Consider the following 20,580-nt stretch of genomic DNA (forward strand, 5'->3'; position numbering starts at 1 on the left):
AACAGCCACATACCAACAGTAGCTACAAATTCTTTATCAGCCCAACTTTTATGAAAAACTTTGCTTTCCAATTTAAAACAATAAATAAGTCAAATTTTTCTTCTGTATGAGCTGCTCTCCCACCATTTCCCAGACCTGAACAATAGAACTTGTGACACATGCATTTTTCTGCACAAAGTGTCAGTTAGGTCACGAATCACTCCTTTAATGTGCTTGGTAATGTTGAGGAGATAATTGCTATCTTTTTTGCTCACAGCTTCTCTTCCTGATGTAGAGTAATACATGCATGAATACTTTGGAAAGTTATGTGGAACTAGCAACAATTAATCTGTATAAACAGTAATGTCAAATAAAATTATAGTTTCAGTGACTGCCTGAAGTCTTGCTCCTCCGATGGCATGGAGCTGAACATCACTGAAACACTCAGTCAGCAGTTCCTATTGACCAGCATTTGAAGAAATTGTCACTGAAGCCATTTTTGTCCATCTATCCCTTGTTGAGTTATGAAGATAGTAATAACGTCTCTTTTTCTGAAATTGACACTTGAACCAGATGGGTTCAGACTGAGCTCTTTAATGTTTCCAACTACTGTAGTCATTCCAAAAATAAAATACAGCTTCTTCAGCAAGTAGGAATGTAAATATATACATTAAGTTATACAGAACGTGGTGTTACTGTCAGACCATTGGTGGAAAGTTTAAAAATGTTTTCAAATTAGTAAATAGTATCTTTTGTTTCCAATAAAAAAGTAGAGAGGAGCAGTTCCATTAAAACTTATAAGTACTAATTCATTTGGATGAACACGGTGTGACTTCATTTGAATATCTGAATGTTAATTGCATTGACATTGTTATTAAAGCAATTAACTTATCTGCTATTTTTACTATGGCTAATCAACTGCAATGAAGTATTATGGCTTGCAACTTTATAGAACTATATTCATAGAATGATGGTCAGATTGTTCTCTCTTAAAAAAGACAACAGATTTATTTACAAATATTAATTCTAATTAGAACAGATTTGGTGAGAAGTAAATCATCAATCATTGTTAATAATATGTGATCCAGCATTTAAGCTGACTGTATATTCGCCACTGTTTGTAGCCAGAAGGTTTTTCCTAGAGAACACACATAATGTTTTAAGTATTGGTTTTGAAGAATAATTTATAATTTACCCATTAGGGAGAATTATTAGTCTATCTTAACACTCTGAAAATCTAATTTTCTTAAAAAAAAATATTAATTATTCCTGCTAGCCAAGAAGAGCTACATCATTAACCTCAAATGAATAGTAATAAACAAAAATAGTTTAAAAGCTTTATTAAGTTCAATTAATTGGTTGTATCAGACTAATTCTGTCATGCTTTGGTAGACAGTGTATTGTAAGTAATTTTGATAATCTCCAGTTGTGTTGAGCAAATAAGCCTGCACACCAAAGCAAAAATTGAATTGCCTTGATAATTACAAAAAACACTGGCCCGTTTGGTATTTGTGATAAATGGGTTAATTAGCAACTTTTTTTTATTGCATCTAGACTTTCAGTGCAGTAAAACAATGGTAATTTATTTTACTGTGTAAAGCAGCGTAGTCAAAATTCTATTGTCCAGATTTGTTCAGGGTAAAAATCTTTGGAGCTGTTTGATTTAGTATTAGATATGCATGACTACGAGCATGGATTTCATTATTTTTAGTTTGTTTCCATAATTTTGAAACTTGATTCTGTGCTACTTAATTTTCAGTCTCTTCCCTTATGTTAAAGCCAAATTTTTCCCAGTTCAAAGGGCCCATCAAAGTCAGCCCTAAGGAAATTAGGTACTGGTACCACTGAATACACTTTAAATAGGTAGTGTGCACATAATGAAAAAGCCTTTCTTGTAGCCATCTCATTACTCTGGTGGGTGAAAAGTTTTCATTGAAGAAATATTTGTAAGAATGTAAATCTAAAATCACAATCATATTTCTATTCTAATTTTGTTGCTGTTAAACTTAAAGAGTTCTGAAGGAGATCACCATGCAAAAGTAATCATCTAAGCAAAGGAAAAAGTACTGTACTGAACTAAAGGGTTTTCTTCATTGTGGCAGGAATCCCTTGAAGTTGATTTAACTTCTTTTCCAAAAAGCTGTTCTGTTCTCCAAGTGAGTGTATGCTGCTGTGTATAAACCACTTCCTTCTGTTCTGCTTGAAGAAAACCTTTAGCTCTGTCTTTTCTGAGGGGAAGAAAAAAAAGTCAAACTAAAAAGTGTATTCAGGATATTTTCTTCTTCATTTTCACGCAGGAACCAGACTATACTCCAATGCATTTAGATGTATACTCTATATGCTTCCTAAAAGATCCAGTAAAAGAAAAAGATTTTGAAGCTTTTTATGACCTGGTACTTTTTGCTCTTTATGCTTCTGCCAATTTTGGCAGTGAGATAACTTTTTAAATGTTAGATATCTTGACTATCTTCTTACTCGTTTTTCATTCCATGATTTATCTGACATCCATTTTATCATCTGATCTGTTCTGTCCTCTGTCATCTCTTACTTTTGCAATAGCATCTTAATCTTCGTGTTATTCTTGTGATTCTAAAATACATCAGAGCGTAACAGGCTCACTTCCTGGTTAATTTTTGTCATTTGAAAACAAACACTTTTTCAGTATACTTTAGAATTCTAAGATAAAATTATATGAATAGGTCTTTTCCTTTATTTAGGTATTATTTGATTCTTTCTGTGGTCATTTACACTCACTGATGTGCAAGTAGTTTAAACAGCCTTGTTATATGGCTGTTTCATGCAGCGTCATTTTGATATAAAACTGGAGTCTGGCATGCTTTTCTTTTTGGTGCCTTACAAACATTTACTCAAAGGAATTACTATTGTGAGGAAGTTATTTTGACAGTAGATCATGACACTGTGGAAATCTAAAAACAGAGAGTGCAAAGCAAAAATAAAACACTAGGAGTGCTTGTTTATTTTAGAGGATATGGTTTCATACATTTGTTTTCATTCAGAGCAATTCTGCATAAGGACAGCATGTGCAATGGTGCTGCACATCAGAAAGGGAATTTATTTTCTGTAGTAACTTCTGGTGTTACATGTAACCCGTGGGGTGTACTCTGCAGTATTTTGTTCTGTGCTGGGCAGAGCTGATGCCTGTCTGCACTGTGAGCAGGTGTTTCTATTGTAGTACATATTGGTGATCAGGTCAGAAAATAAAGTGCAGAGTCTGCCTGGCTGTCCAATGCCACGAGAGCAGGGAACTGGGCAATGGAAGGCATGGTGTGGCACATATGTACAGCCCATTTTAGAAATAACCTGGTTAAAGCCTGTACTTCTCAGCACATTTTGTATATTGATGAACTTGAAGATCTGGCTTCCTCCGTCAGTATCAATTCTTTTGTACAAGCAAACACTTGTAGAACATTCATACACTTTGGTATAGTATTAATTAGGACTGGAAGCATTTAATTTTATCAAAAAGTTACTTGTTACAGTTTAGCATGTATATCTGACATACAAATGTATATTGTCTTAACTTAGTTTACCTGTATATTTTATATAGACACCATATAACGTGCCTGGTAGGGCAGAAACAGAATAATATCTTTTTTCTCTTTTGAATCTTAACACCTCAAGTGGATTTATTGGCAAATTTCACTTGCTATCAAACACATAGCATTTCAAATCCCATCTATTCATTAGGAAATAGTTTGTTTTTGAATAGGTGAAATAAGGAGAAAATGCTGAAAGATATTCTCTGTTAGTATATATTTAACTACTTGATCTTAGCAGTGACCAAAGGAAGTTTAGTGTTTTATTTGCAGTCAGCAGCAACAAGATAAAAGTGACACTTTTTTTTTTTCCATCTTCTTCTTTCTTTTTTTTTTTTTAAAGACAAAATGTATTTAGAGAAAATTAAAAATCAAAATAAACCTATCCCAGCACTTTACCCTCCCATAAACCTGTGTTTGTTGTCATTAATAGGTTTTTGAAAGTGATATAAATTCCAGAGACACTGATTTTCTAAGAAATCTAATTACTTCTTTCTCCATTACAACATTGGAAGGATTATTCAAATATTTTATAGTCCTAACAGCACGGAGCACTTTAATCCTACTGTTTGTAGACTGTCATTCTCCTGGCTTCTTTCTGCCTGCAGTCTCCCATCAGGCAGTACAGGCACATCCCGGTAATCTCAAAATCCAGGAAAGTGCTATCTGGCAATCAATGTCTGCCTGCTCCCTCTGTTTATTTTGCACTCTTTGCATATTTTAAAATAAAAGAATGAGACTTACAGTCTTCACTGTAGCACAGTACAAACTATGACTTAAAAAACCCCACAACCACACATAATTGGTATCTGTCCCACTTAGTCCTGAGCTTGTCAATGCCATCACTTCTCTTGATCTTTTATCTGCCATCTGATTGCTCAAAAGGATTCACCCATTTGCTTTTGGACATGCATGCTGCCGTAAAGAAAGCATTAACTGAGTAAAACAAGATTGCAAGCTCTTAGCTGAAAGGAAAAGGGATTTAAGAACATCTCACCAAGTAGAAGGGCGCAAGTCACAGCTGCTAATTTTCTGTGTAACATGCTAAAATGAAAGTGCCATGAATTTGAAAGGGCAAAGTCTCCATTTACTTATTTCTATAGATACCTCAAACAAACAAATAAACAAAAACAAAACAAAAGGTCAGACTCAGTGTGCTTCTACGTGCAAGCTGAAGATTGGTTCTTAGCATGTCTTGTATAGGCACTGCGGCCTATTTGTATGTAATTGCTTGATTATGGTGGTGATTTTAGGGCAGTTCTGTCAAATTGACACAAAAATAGTAAGACAAATTCTATTTCTCAAAATGTTCTTTAGTTTTGTGCTGTTGTTGCTTTTCATTTTTACTAGAAGTTTAGAATTGAGTCGATCAACATGTGTGTTATAAAGTTAATATTAAGGATGCAAATCACATATTTCAGCATGAAAAAACATTGCAACCATTTGTAAGAACATTAAACATCTGAAAAGAGAAAAGGACTTTTTGTTTGTTTGTTTACAGAGACTGAGAAACTGCAGTAATCTAATAAAGATACCAGTAAATCCTGTGTAGATGGCAGAATATCTTCTGCAGTAAAATTTACTCTTTTTTTGTTATCAGTTCTACCAAATGCATCCATACCAGTATAACTGTCTCAAGTTCTGCTGAACTGGTGCAGAAATTATATTAAGTGGGGTTTAATAAAGAAGTAATAAGGAAGAGGAGTATTCTGGACATTTGTTCTTCTTGATATGGCTCTGTAAAGAAACTGGGAGGTGATGTATGAGAAACTGATATATTTCTCATTAACTGTTCTGTGCTTCAGAGATCAGAAATGTGTATTTGCTGTTCAGAGTCATCACATGGCTTTATTGCTGTATAGGTCATCAGGCTATTTAGGGTACATATCACATTTCATTAGTGGAATCTTTTGTCTCCCAAGGTTACAAGGTGGGCTTTGCAGTTTCTGGAAGAACATGAAGTAGCAAAGTGCTTTCATCTTGCATTTAGTACCTGTAGGGAAGCCATGTTCATAGTGTGGCTTCAGACCACTTCAGACATTTTGATTTACCTCTGTATTCAAATCCACTGTTCCATAAGCAAAATGATCCAAGAGGTGAGAGGGCTGCAGTTATTGTTTCACTATTCACAGTTGCATATCATATACTCTTATCATAACTTATTTCTATCTGTTCATGGAAATAAATATTGTAAGACCAATGTATGTTTCCAGCTTTTGTCACTGCAAGTAAACTCCAACCTTTCCCACTGACTGACCAATAAATCAGTTTATTTTTCCAGTTCAACAGAATTTGTTCACAAGTATATTACTGGGTGAGAAGCATTTGCAAGTAGCTTTGTTGACAGGGGGAAAAGGGTGCCAGAGCAGATTTTAGAATGCCACCTGTATTGTTTGGAGATGTAAGAAACTAGCAGACTGATTAGTTGACTTATTACAAGGCCTTCTGACTACCATCTGCCACACACACCTTGCATGAAAATTTACCGATGGGAGTGAGGGCTCCAAATAGGTTTACAGCAGGTGTGTACTCTTTTTTAACAAGAATTCACAACAGTTGCTCTCAAGTAAGCACTATAAATGTTTTCATTTGATTAAATATTTTATTACATACTGCCAATCAGTCAAGCACCCCTCATTAAATGTGTGATAACACTGTGACTTTTTAATATTATAAATACTACAGTTTCAGACAAGATTCTTGTTCGCTGTGGGGTTGATTCTTCCAAACAATTGGACCCTTCTCCTGATTCAAAGGGACTTTTTGCACTTTTTGTTTTACCTGTTGTGCTGGAACAAATTAAGGAAGTAAGGAAGTAAATTTTCCTACATTGCAGCAAAGAGGAACGATTGTGACTGCCATCCATAATGGGAGATGAACTTAGAGAAAATGGATGCATTTCTGCTGTTAGCCACTCTGACACCACCTGTTGTAGTTACTAGTGATGAGTACTTTTAATGGATGAAATAAGTAACACATTAGTGCTCTTCCACTAAAATATTTTACATGCACGTTTAGATTATTACATAAGACAGGGTTGTGTATGCCTCATCCCTGAAAGTGTTCAAGGCGAGGTTGGATGGGGCTCTGGACAACCTGACCTAATACTTGATCAATCTAGCAGTTGGCAAACCTGCCTATTGCAGGGGAGTTAGGGCTTCATGATCCTTAATGCCCGTTGAACATGAGCTGGGCTTAGACCGTCGTGAGACAGGTTAGTTTTACCCTACTGATGATGTGTCATTGCACTAGTAATCCTATACATCATATAAAACATTATATGATTGTTACCCTAGTGAGAACAGAATAAACAAATACACTTTGTTCCTTATTTTTCTTATGTATTGGTGAATATGCATATTTTCTTTGGACATACCACAAAAGAATCACAGAATGACCCGGGTTGGAAGGGACCTCAAGGATCACAACTTTCCAACCTGCCTGACAGTCTCAGAAATATCCTGGTTTTGACGAGGTGTAGAAGGAAATGTTGCTAGTTAATAAGTGGGGTTATTCTTTTTTGAATGTTACATTGGACTTTCAATTCCTTGAATATGAGCTAAAGGGTGAATACTGAAAGACTTTGTAGTAAGGCAGCTCTCATTCTGGATGCATCTCTAATCATAATCCCTCCCTTCCTTCCTCCCTTCCTCCCTTCTGGGATGTATGCTTGATAATGGAAATATCTCATAACTTAACCTTTAAGGAAAAGAAATAATGTACAGAAAGCAAGCATCTGGCATAGATATTCTTATAATGAGGAAATGTATGTATAGAATTACTGTTTTATTTTCTTTACTGTCTGTATTTTCTTTTCAAGTTAGTTAAACTCATCTGTTCTCCTTTCTTCCCTTGCATTTTTGCATGACCACAGAGCTTTGAAGCTGTGAGTCTTCAGTTTTTTATTTTCCAGTGGGATGCAGGGAGTGGTAGAGTGATATGGTGTTAATGGACCTAATGGAGATAAAGTTTAGTGTTGTCGTTCACACACTTCATCATTCAGCCAGTGGAATGTTTTATTGTTATCTGTTCTCTGTGGTTGTTATTTTAGCTGGTGCTAATTGCAGTTAAATATTTTAAGGTTAGGTAGAATAATGCCCTTTTTTTTCTTTTTCATTTTTCTGGCAGTTTGTCAAGGGTTAATTCCATCCTGTTTACCACCAGCTGGAACAAAATATTTCTATTTGCAAATTGTTTTCAGTCATTTAGTTCATGGCTAAACAAATTTGCATATAGCTCATAAAATCTGTTAATCATCTTTGACTAATGCTTAAAACATACTTTAGGCAATCACAGGAATGTGTGTCGTAAATACATCTTGTAGGCAATTTTAGCCTCTTAAAACCCATATACCATGGAAGGAATATTTCTTACATTTCTGAAATGACTTGGTCAATCATGCCTGTGATGATCTATGGGATGCAATAGTCAAAGTTCAAATGATATATCCTTGTGCCACTAATTCTGATTATTTATGGAGTAGTAAAACAATACAAGCATAAAGAGGGTAATACCTCCTGATGGGCAAATTTACTTTTTAAACCTGCAACAGAATGCATTTTGTGTATTCAATCCTGCTTTTCTTGCAGTTATGTTGTCTATATAGTAGAATGGTTAAATAAAAAAAGTGAACTGCCTGTTTCACAGGAAGAGAATTAGCTTTCTGCTGAATATATCAAAACTGCCTTGAGAGAGCAGATACTGAATTCATGAGACATGACAAGGTTGTTAAGGTGCATACTTTTAAATTATTACTGATGTATAGTCATTGGTAATAGTCTTATTTTAATTGTATTTCACCAGCTGGGCATTCCGTGTGGACAGTAATGCAATCCCCTTTTTAAAGCAGATTCCTGAATGTATTAAGGATTACACTAGGCTTTGTGCCTATGCAGGGAAAGAAAAAAAAAAAAAGGTCCAGTAAAACAGATGATATATCAACATTTTAATGAAAATGTTAATAAAGGCATACCTGTGCCAGTATGAGGGATAATAGTGATACTTCTGAGTGATCTTGAAGAAATAAATTATTACCATTTAGTGCCACTCCTGCAAGTTGCTTAGTTGCTCAACTGTGCCATTCAGATCATATTATCTTTCAGACCTGCTGCAGCAAACACTTTGCAATGCACCAGAATATTAGAAGAATAATACAGTCAGAAAAATGCTATTGTATTTTATCAGCAATACAAAGTATTTTTAATTGCTTCCCATAGTTTGTAATTTTAAGAATTGATGACAAAAATTCTTTGGTCAAAGTCTTAAAGACTCCACAATTATTTCAATACATTCTGTAAGCATTTTTACAGTTTCCACCCTGTGCCTGAAAACTGCCTTTAACTATTCTAAAGCAAAAATCTTTCTCAGGTGCTTTTTGTACCTTCAGCACAGTTTATGTTCTATATTTTTAATTTGCAAGCAATTAGCTTTAAGCTTGATCTATACTGGCCTTTCACAAAGCCAATGATAAAAATATTGGAGATAATAACAAAAATCATTTTATTTGTATATCCTTACAGTATATCAATGGAGGTAAGGCTAAGTTTCCAGAAATGAAACTTTCATTTTAATTCTCCATCCTGCTTTATCAAAATTGTTTGTAGCTGTTGTGCACATAATAAATTTGAATATGGCGTGTTTCATAGTTCTGAAGTGCAGTTATGTGCTTGGCTTCCAGACCAGCTTCAAAGCAGAATGAATTGATACCTTACTATTTGTTCTGGTTCATCTTTTTCAGTGCCATCTGGTGTCAACTACAGGAATAGTAGATCTCCTTGTAAGTGTTCAAGATGAAAAATAAAACCAGGAGAAGGAAAGACAACTACAATTATTTACAAAACTAGCCTGATTTTAAAATTTTATTTAATTTTTTTTCTTATACATACATTTGAAAGGAAAGTGGGACTTTGATTTTATAGGTACAGCATATCATATTATTTGCAACAAAAGGTCTCTTGACAATTTCTTGTTTACTACTCTTTGAAGTATTCACGGTTGGCTATTTCCTCTTGATCATTAGAAAAGAATCCAATGAATATAGTTGTTGAAAATGAAAATGCGTCTCAGATTTCATTGCTGTCTTGGTCTGCAGATAGTTTCATTGTGTCAGGTTCTACCATTGAGCACAAAAAAATTCTGCCAAAAAGACTGATAAAAATATTTACTATTTCCTTTCTCTTAAAATTTAAGTTGAATGCAGTGATACTGTGGTGATGCATTAGCTGCATAGAGAAGTTATTAGTTGACAATGGGTAAAGTATTCTATATTAATTGTTGATGGTTAGCCAAATGAAGTATAGACAAGTATGTTGTGTGGAAAATTTTTGCAAGACTGGAATACTGGAAACTTTTTTTCCTGGACTTTGAGCCAACTTGGATGTGCTGCATATTTATTCAGCTCTAGTATCAACTGGGATTTTTACCTGGAGAGCTTCCTCTTAGCATCTTTTTTCTCTCAGAGGAATTTCTTTTTTGAAGTTAATAAAAAGTAAACCAAAACGTATAGTTCTTTGCTGACAATGGAGTTCTTACTTTTGTGTTATTCAGAGTTTAACAGATGGTATTTAAAGGACAAAAAGACTTGCTGCCTGTGCAAAAACATGACCTCAGTACAACTTTTACTTGAGGTTACTGTAAAAACTTACTAAGCAGATTATTCTAATTGAACCAATTGACCCATTTCCTTTGTCTCTTTCAATTTATCCTTAATGAATCCGTCAAACTTGTGCCTTAGAAAATGTCTAAACCTGGAATGCTAGCATTTACAAGCAATTTACTTTTATTCTGAGTACTTTTACATATTATCATCGGGATTAATACAGTCACATTTAAATAACTTAAAATAATCTTTTACAAAATTTATAATCAGACAAAATACTACCAAAGACTTGGACTGATTTCAGAGGTCAGGCATCAATATTAACTGTTTCATTATGTTAGGGCTCAGTCTAGAGTTTGTCTATCAAAGTCAAACATAAATGTTTGTTTTTTGTTTTTTTGTTTTTGACTCAGATAGGATCAGAGGCTATTTCTGTTTCATTTTCTGTCTGTCCTGAAATCATTAATGATTATGGCTTGAAATTGGGGATCAACTGAGTGTTGTGTGGCCTATGCCATGTGATTGGTACCAGTCATATCTGCTACACTGGCATTATTCTTTTCATCAGCACTAAAATTCTCTTTAGAGCAGTGTTGACTAAGTCTGTTAGTCAGTTTGTGGTAAGCCTTTTATTTGGTGCTTGTTCATTTAGATCAGATTCAGAATTATTGGGAGAAAAGATGGAAAAAGCTGTATTTATGAAAAGATTGGTATAATTAATAAATAACCCGTTTACTAGGCTGCCTAGCTGAAGATGAGCTACATTTTGTGCTTTAACATCTATTGTCCAAGCTTACAAAAACAGGTAGGTTTCCAATGGGAGCAGACTCCCATTGGAACAAATTCAAGGTGGGCACGAAGCTTGAATAGAAAAAAATAAAATGCTGTCTATATCTTCAGTCTTTTGAAAACACGACCCTTCTCTTTACTTATTTGGTTTGGATTTGTTTGTTTTGGATTTTTTTCTTCCCCATTTGCGAGAAAATCTCTTCAAGTGTTCTGTGATTTGGGAATTTGGAGATTGTTAAGTTCCAGCATGTTTCACCCTTTTTCTAATCTAAGGTTGTTGCTGATGAAAAATACAGCAGCCTCAATTATCCAACTGTAATCAGAAATAATTATGCATTTCATGTAATGTAATCAAGCATTTCATTTTAGCTACTATTGTTATTTCATGTCAACAAATGGCTGCTTTTCATTGCGTGCTCTTTGCCAACAGATGGCAGCAAAGGATTGAGAAGTACATTTGGGTTGTTTTGTTTGAACAAATAATTACCTACCAAGGAGCAACCAAATATCACTGAAGGCATGTTTTCTTCATCTCAGCAATATAAGATAAATTTTTAAAGATGCCTTTTAGTGATCATACAACAGAAGAAAAATAAAACTTGTGATTATTTTTCAATGTTGTTTTTAAGATCATCTATCCGTTCATATATATGCATCAGACTGAAATTCTTTCTAATATAATACATTAAGGAACACTGACATTTTGTCATGAGTGTGCACAAGGAATGAATCATCCTCTGATTTTTTCACTAGGATCTATGTTTCAGATAAGTTTGTAGCACATAACTGTTTCCATGGAACTTCTGACAATGAATGCCCAGATTCACAAATGCTTCAGGAGCTCGGATCTCTGCATGAATTTAGGTGTCTAATGTATCCTGGATGGATGCTCAGGAAGTAAATTTGCAGTAGGCAGTATTTTGAGTGAAGATCCACAGGAATACTTGATGAGAAACAAAGAAAAGAAAGTCATGTTTGTCTCTAGTGCTTAGATTACTGTCATCTACTGTAGAATTACCTTCGCAACCTGGACAGCCTCTTTGTTGAGAGTCTTAAGTCAGCAAGAGTTCACAGAGCCTGAAGCAGTAGGTGAAAACATTATTGTAGGTCAGCTGAGCTTCTTAAGTCATTCACTTCCTAGCTTCATGGAGGTGCCCATGGAGGTATGACTGCACTCCTTCTAAACAGCAGGTAGTGTTTCTGTAGAACAGAACACTGTTCTATGTTGTGATGTAAATTTGGCTTAGCAGTTTTAGACAGCTAAGGATTACTTCATAACTGGAAAATACCTTCTGTTGTCCCATTGCCAAGGGAATGTTTTGCTATGTTTTGCTAGTATGAGTCTGGACTTCAGCCATTAGTTAAGCAAATTGCTCTTTGTTTGTTTGTTTGTTTGTTTATTCCTAGTGTAATGATTTGGAAAGGCAAATATGCGTTGATATTTAAGCAGGCATATTTTGTAACACTACAACTATTATATGTTATAGTTCAGTCTTGCAACTTTGAAGATGTGGTTCTTTTTCAAAATCACATTGGATTATTTGTTTACCCTAAACAGAATTGTTACTAGAGAATAAAGAGACCTCAGAATTTTTCCATTTGAGTGTGCCAAACAGTGAGTCAATGAGAGTTTACATGTTCTCGTACAGAGGATTGATTCGTTAGTTTAAATGCCCAAAAGAGGGAAGATTATGTCTTTTCCCCTCACGTAATGCAATTCTATCCATAAGCATGTAAACTTGCAATTTCTCTGACTCTGACTCTGTATTGTGTTCCTTACATTGCAATTACATGAGGTCATTGCCTGTACAGGCACCAACAGCACTGTCTTTGATAACGGGTTCCTAAAGTAGGACATATGTTTGAGACATTATATGTATGCACGGTACAAATATTTGAGAGGCCTGATCAAATAGAGAATGCTCAAAATAATATTCGGTCATCTCAAACGCGTACTTCACCACTGGTCATTTTTGTCTGAGAATATTGTGTTGAATAGTAACATAAACATAAACCATTTTTCTTGGAGACTGGTACAGTAGTATAGATAATTTACTTCACTTGCTTTTAACACTGTTGTTCCTTTTTTTTTTTTTTTTTAAGTTACTGTATAGTGAAGAAAATGTGCATAAAAATATATAGGAAAGTAGGATGGAGGGAAGTAATGAAGAGAAGGGAAAAGAAACATGATGCCCTGTGTGTGATGGATGGGGGTAAGATGCATTGGAATTTCAAACATTCCTTGTGGCTTTACTCAGCAGAAATGATCTGCACCTTCTTTGTGTAATATCTCAGCAAGACTTAGAACAAATCCTCACACTCTAGTGACTTTTAACGCTTAACAGAAAATGAGTCCCTGAATAAAAGATGCAACAAGCTAAAAGGGTCTTTTCATTGGGAGTCAAAATAAATGCTGCAGAGAGTTGGTGCTTTTGCTGTTAAGAGCAGGTGAATTACGTTTCTGCTCTCATCCCATCTCACGCAACTGCTTACAGCTTTTCTAACACATACCTGGGGATCTCTCTTCATGTGAAACAATCCATTTATGTGGAGGACAGTTAAGAGACTAGTCTGCTGCTCATTAAAGAATGTAAAAGGAAGCCTAGGATAAGAAACACGTTTTAAAACAGTACCCAGGAGAGGGAAGAGGCAGGCAAGGGATTGGAATGTGAGTATTATAACAGTTTTAACTGTCATTATTTTTTATTAAGCATTGAGAAGTCTGAGAAGTCTTAATAATAAAGATTTAATTCTCTATATGGTTTAGGGGCCAAGAAACAGGATTTGTTTTAAAACACTGAAGAGTTATATCATGTTTCTAAAGGGATAGAGAAGACATAAAGTAGGGATGGGAAGAAATGCTCTAAATGGTAATAAAATAACCAATTCCTACTCTTTCTTCTTGCAATTTCTATAAATGATTACATATAAAAAGAAAGGCTTTCATATTTCTATAAGGGTAGATCTAGATCAGGCTGTAACTGTGCTCAGCTGGCTTGTGCAGAGCTCACATCATGGAAATAAGAAAACTGGTAAAGGTCTCTTGAAAGTTCCTTTGAGAAATCAGTAGCTCATTGCAAATAGTAAGCCTTTATGACACGGTGAGAGTTTCTATGGCAGGTTGGCAGCCTTATGCCATTGAATTACTGTATGAAAATAATGCTTATTTGCATTCCCATAGAAACGAGCAAACACTCCTTTTAAGTATGTTTTATTTATTAAATCAAATTCTTATTTTCATAATCCTAAATAGCACTGTTAGAAGGCTCTTGTGAAGGATGAAGGAAATATGATCAGCAAAACAACTAAGCTTATACTTAAACATACCTTATATCTGTTGGATTCTGCCATGATGCTATAGCCTTACATTATCAGTTGTAGTCAATCTGGATATTGAGGGTGGCAGCATCCATTCCAGATGGCAACATCTGATTCCAGATGAGGTCACCTTTATTTTAGCTAACACCAATAGCACTTTGATGCCTAAAATCAAATAAACTCTTCTTGATTCTAGACAAAGATTAAATTTATATTGGTAGATGGCAGAATAGATGATAGTTCTTTGTCTTCTCAAACAAAAATATCATTTCTATGTAAGTAATGTTTAGTTCTCCTTAATAAATAAATAACTGAGAGCACGATGTCTACCATCTGGACTGCAATATGTAATTCCTAATGAATACTAAACCGCTATATAATGAAACCATCTCTATTGACTGGACATCAGCATTACTACTAAATGGATTTGGATTTTTATCTTAATTAACTATTAAATAGTAAACTGTTCAGAATATTTAAAGGAAAAGGTATTAGGAACAATGTAGATAGAAGTAATATTTCGTAGGAAGATGTATGTACATATTTATGTTGTAAAGCATATTTAAATATATGATTCTTATCCAGTATACTCAAGTCTGTGACATCACACTACTTGGCTGATCTTTGAACACACATCTAACATGTTAAAAATTCTTTGTATTTGCATGACTTCAGTTGTGTCACTATACATAAAGTTTGCTGTACTTTACAGACACGGTTTCATGTCTTGTGTTCTATAACTGCTGGGTTGTGTGGGGGTCAAAAGCCATCTATAGAGAATCCAGATGCATGATTCCACTATTTGGATTAGTATGGTTGGGACACATTCGTGTCCTAATTGCTTATAACTACTTAGAAGATCTGATGTTCAGCAGTAGAATTGAAAAGGGTCAGTGCCCAAGAGAGTTTCTGCCCTCATCAACAAAATACTTGTATATATTATTTTTATTTCTGATTTTGTATCTTTGTGGGCTTATTCTCAAAGCCTTACACTATGGCATTTTATCCTCAGGTTTTGAGTTGAGTTACTGCAGTTCAGTGAACAGCTTCATTCTCTTTTTGTCTTGCCTTCTTTTCATCACACTCCTCAGATACTCGTACAATACAAGAGTTTATACCAGATTGCAACAAAAGCAGAAATTTTCTAGGAAGTAATTTGCTCAATAAGCATGTTTTGTTTCTTTCAGTGTTCGGTTTTGGGGTTTTTTTGGGTTTTTTTTTTTTTTTTTCTGAAAAGATTTTTGCTTTTTAGATTAGAATTTACAGATCCAGTTCCATAGTGAGTATTAATTCTAAAATAATGGCATAGTTCAGAGAAAGGTTTTAATTGGCCTACATGGGTAAAAATGAGTGTGAATTCTGGAATCTATTGAAAAGCCATAGACGTGCAAACTGGAGTGGGATAATATGGTTGCCATAGACACAATTTCATTCTCTTTTCTCTGTTTACTGCATTGATAACTCCTTTCTTGAATCTCAGGAGAAAGAAACAAACAAAACAACAAAAAAACCCAAACCTGTGGATGTTCTCAAAAGTCTGTTATCCTTGCTATCATAACAAGATTATTTTCATAGCTCTTCAAACCACTAATTACCATAAAAGACTGTCCCACAGAGCTCCAGTTAAACATTTCAGCAAGCAAGAATACATTCAAGATCAGTATGTAATTATGATATGCATAGAAAAGATATCATAGTCAAATTTGGTAAAAACAGATGGACTTGCTACATATGGCTAGTTGAGATTTAAAGTTAGTAGGGAAAGTGTAATTTCTGTAGCTGTAAAACAAGATTGTAAGACTCCTTGTTCTTCCTTATCAGGAAGACAGTATGTTAATTCATCTGAAGTCTGCTGCTTTCTTCTTTTGTACACACTACCTGTCAGTACGTGTTGATACATATGTGCACGTGGGATAGAGATATCCAGAGAACCTTTTCTCACGGTTTTGCATATTGTTCTTCTAGTAAAATTCTCCATCAAGTTGCTGAAATATATAATCTGTTATTATGCTATTTGGATGTCATTAAAATGTTCACTAAACCTTTGAAAATTCTTTTTATTGGAAGTAGATGTAAGATAGATTTTTAAAATAACAAAGACTTCATTTTATCTAACACAAAAGAGAAAAAAACAGACCATTCATTTTAAACCTTTGGTAACTGGAAGCTTGCAAGGATATTATCACTTAAGAAAAACTTGACAACCCAACATGTAGGGATTTAACAGGTAACTCCATTAACTCTAATGGGAGCAGTTCAGCTAATCTCTGACACTGTGACTAGACTGCTGACAAGCTCAGCTGTTCTTTCAGACTAGGGAATTGTGGCAATTGAACAAGTGATAGTCACATTGTGAAAGATGGTGTCTCAAGAAGACTTAGACAGGATCTTTTTTCATTAACATTGAAGAATTCACTGTTCATTAGGAGGCTTGCTACGGAGACCATGCGAGAATTGTCACTCGGTATCTTTTAATAAGAAATGTGTTTATCTTAAACAATAACATTTAATCTGTTTCCTTAACAAGATTCTTCACTGAAGGAAAATACAGGTGCTTTTGTTTTGTTTTTGTTAAAGAATAGCAATTTTAGCTGAAGTTTTAAAATGGTTGACTAGAATCACAAAGCCTTTATGTTATACTCAAGTTTGCATTCTGCATCCTCAGCAGTGGTGGTGGCAACACTCGTGTAAGAGGTTACAGCAGACATCACCAGGAATGCAGTTTCAACTCTGAACCAGATTCACTCTCAGCCTTGTACTTGCACTATGCTCTGTTTTCCTGATATCCTCATAAGGGCTGACAATGAGATACTCATTTCAGCTGTACAGTTAATTACTGGATTGCTTGAGACAGCAGAAATTTTATGGCCCAGTTACCAATGTCCAGTGTCCACAGGACTGCCGGTTCTCTGCCTTTTGTTCTGACCTTTAAAAGGCTGCTCTAGGATATAGGTGATCAAAGCAGGAAACACTTAGAACACAGAAATCAAATGTAAATGGTACAAAAGAAAAACATGTGAAATTGATTGGCCTCTGGTCCCTCTCTAACCCATGGCTAAAATACTTGCCCAATTAAAAATGCATAATAGATATATGATAGAAGATACCAAGTAGATGAAAGGAAATTACTAAGTGGTTATGAATTGAAGCCATCAGTCTTTGTCTTTACTGTGACTTCAGAATAAGGGCTCTACAATGTGCATCGATTGTCAGTCTCATTTTTGCCCTTTGTATGTAGCTTGAATAAAGAATCTAAATTAAGAATGGCCATGGCACAGAACTTATGCAAATATTCTTACTTTGGTAACAACTGATTAAGGTGCACTTGTCCATTTGAACAGTTTATTAAGAGATGGTTTTTTTCCTACACATTGGAAATGGCGAGACATTAAAACTAGTTTTGTATCTAAATTTAGTGTAATAAGTTTTTAATAGCCCATTATAAGTTACGCCTTCTAATTGGTCTTTCCCCGGAGAATAATATTCTATGCGAAATGGGTAATTGTTTCTCTTATGGTAATTGTCAAGATCTCTAAAGCAATTTTAGAAATTTTAGATTCTCTCTGCAATTTTATTTCTGATATTGGGGTCTACACAGTCGTTTAAGTATCAGTTTTGATATCTATTTTATTTTATTTTTTTCTGGATAGTAGAGTTTAATAAAAATCTACAGCCCAATTGTGCACCCCCTTTTATTTTTTTTTTTTCCCTGTTGAACACAAAGTAGATTGATTAAAGTCACACAACCATTTGGGAGTGTAGCTGTGCCCTGACTGAAGAAAAGGACTGTAATCAAGCAGGCTGTCAGTAGACACTAGAGAAACGCTGTAGATTATCTTATTTTTGTGTCAGATTTTCTTTCTAGACTGAGCCTCAGTCTTTTAAATCACAAATAACTTTTTCCCCTCTTGCTTTAAGAAGTTTGGAATAGTATTTAATAAAAGGTTCTACATAGAATCATGCATTTCAGTTGTCCACAATACAGAAGGGAGGATTTTTTGTCATTTGTTAAAGAATTTGTATGGCCGAGTTGTTTTGTTTTGTGGTAGTTTTTCTTTTCTTTGTTTGTTTGTTCATTTGTTTTTGTCCCTAAAATATTTTGGATGCTAGTAACTTTCCTTAGAATTTAGTTGACATTGCTTCAAAATTGTGAAAATTCAAAAGTGAATTCCCTTTGTCTTTTAAAATACACTGACCCACACAGATGCAGTCTGGCCCATGTCTTGGTGGCATGCTATAAGTACATTCTACCTTGCATCTGGTACAGTCTCTTTGTAAAAGTAATAAAAAAGAAATGCTTTAAGTTCATTTGAGTTAAAAAGATTGATGTTGGAGAGATTTCCATGTCATAAAGAAGCAGCAGTCTCTGCTTACCATATACCCTTGATCAGAGTATTGGGTTGCATCAGTATATTACTTTTCTGTTAAAAAATAAAATGTTGTTCCTTTCATTGCTTAAATGGAACTTGAATAACACTGTTGAAATCAATAGTAGTTTCTTACTCATATAAAGATAATTGATCTTTTGGAGTACTTTGAATACAATAAGTATTTGATTGCTTCCTTCTGTTCTTCAACTTAACATATTAACATAGTAAAATTAAGTGTTGCTGTATAAAAAGATTGTAACATTCAATGTCATTCACTTTTACAATATTTCTTTGTGGTCTGTTTTAATAGATTAGCTGTATACGGAGATAAGAGCTGCTGCTTTCAAATGGGTTATTTAGTAAGCACATTTCTTTATAGTGTATGAAAATCAGTCACCTCTGTAGTCATGGTTGTGGTACATAGTTCCCTCTCCAGCAATACTGCTTTTCTTGTTTTCTAAAGTTAGTTTCAGGCTTGTGTTAGTCTTTCTCTGTCTGAACTGAATCTGAGATTGAGTATCTTTTATATTTAAAACAAACAAAAATCCTGCATTGACCTGGAAATGTACAGTTCATTGTATAAGGATGTTAGAAATATGAAGCAGAAGTAACCTCAGAGACAGGTGAGAGCACAGGTTCTCAGACTCTGACCTGATGATGTGATAAAGAAGCAGCTTCAGGTACTGCGTGATGCCTTCTGTCACCTTCCTACTGAAGGCAGTAGCTTGTACTACAAAGCAGCAGAGCAATGATTTGCTTGAATGTTGCCAAGAGGCAGCTTTTCCCATTTCTCCATTTCATTTTAGGATTCAAAGTATTCATTAGATCTGGAACTATTCTTAAGACTTTTAGAGAAAATTCCACTTGTTAAGTTCTAAATTTTCTGTGTTTGTTTTTGTTTGTTTGTTTGTTTTTAATACTTGTGTGTACTGAATATTAAAGCTTGAGTTTCGTGTAGTAGCCAAAGGAAAAGGCAAAAGATTTTTCACACTAGATCACATCCCATAAACAGATGTCAATTTCCCCAGATACCTATATTTTCTTAACTTTATTGTGATTAATGCCATCTCATTTTAGATTGCTTTTGGCTCTCTATTTCTCTCAGTCAATCAGTTGGTCATCAAACTCAGACTACACCTACTGTGATCATAAGATCTATCCATCCAGATTACTTCAATCCTGTATTTTGTATCATTCTTTATATTTTGATAGATAGAAGACAAATTACGGAGAAAAATTGTACAGTCTTTAGAATAAAGAGCTGAAAATAGTGGTCAAAATTCTAAATAGGAATTGGAGTGGAAAGGGAAAGTAAGTCTTTCCTATGCCATACACATTGAAACTTTTTTCCAACAATTTTCTATTTTTGTCTGCTGCTAATGAATTTTACATTAACTTTCAGAGCAGTACAGGTCACAAAATTTATAACGTACACTGTGACAGAGCCTGTGGCTGATGAAGTAGTCTTGTTAGTGAGCTGGTGATAGCTGATCACTGTTCCTGGCATATATGCTGTCAGGTAAGCCAGGCAGTTCCTACTAGCCTGTGAAAAATCTGCTGTGTCCCATTTCAGCACAAAGTGCACATTACAGACAAACTTCTTGCTCTGAGATCCTCTATTTCAGTATGTTTTCTAGAACTCTTCTTTTGGCCTTGGTCTTTCTCCATCAATCTGTGAGTCTCTGTTACATCTCTATTACTGTATATAGAATGTCTCACATATGCTGGATATCTGTTTTTATTCTTAAAACCAGTGCCCAGATCTGTATTTTTTTAAGTAACTGCTCTTCTCTTACCCTGGTCTCTGTAGTAATCCTCTGCCCCTTTTCTTCTCATCCCTTGCATGTAATCCCTTGTACTGTGTCCTACATCTCCACTTTTTAAGTCCCCTGCAGTCATACCATGTTCACATACATCTCCTCTTCATTTTTAATTAAAAAGAGAAGTAGAAACAAAGTAAGCTAGGCAT

The sequence above is a fragment of the Coturnix japonica genome, chromosome 4 (assembly GCF_001577835.2).
Source record: "Coturnix japonica isolate 7356 chromosome 4, Coturnix japonica 2.1, whole genome shotgun sequence".
In the NCBI taxonomy this organism is placed as follows: domain Eukaryota; kingdom Metazoa; phylum Chordata; class Aves; order Galliformes; family Phasianidae; genus Coturnix; species Coturnix japonica.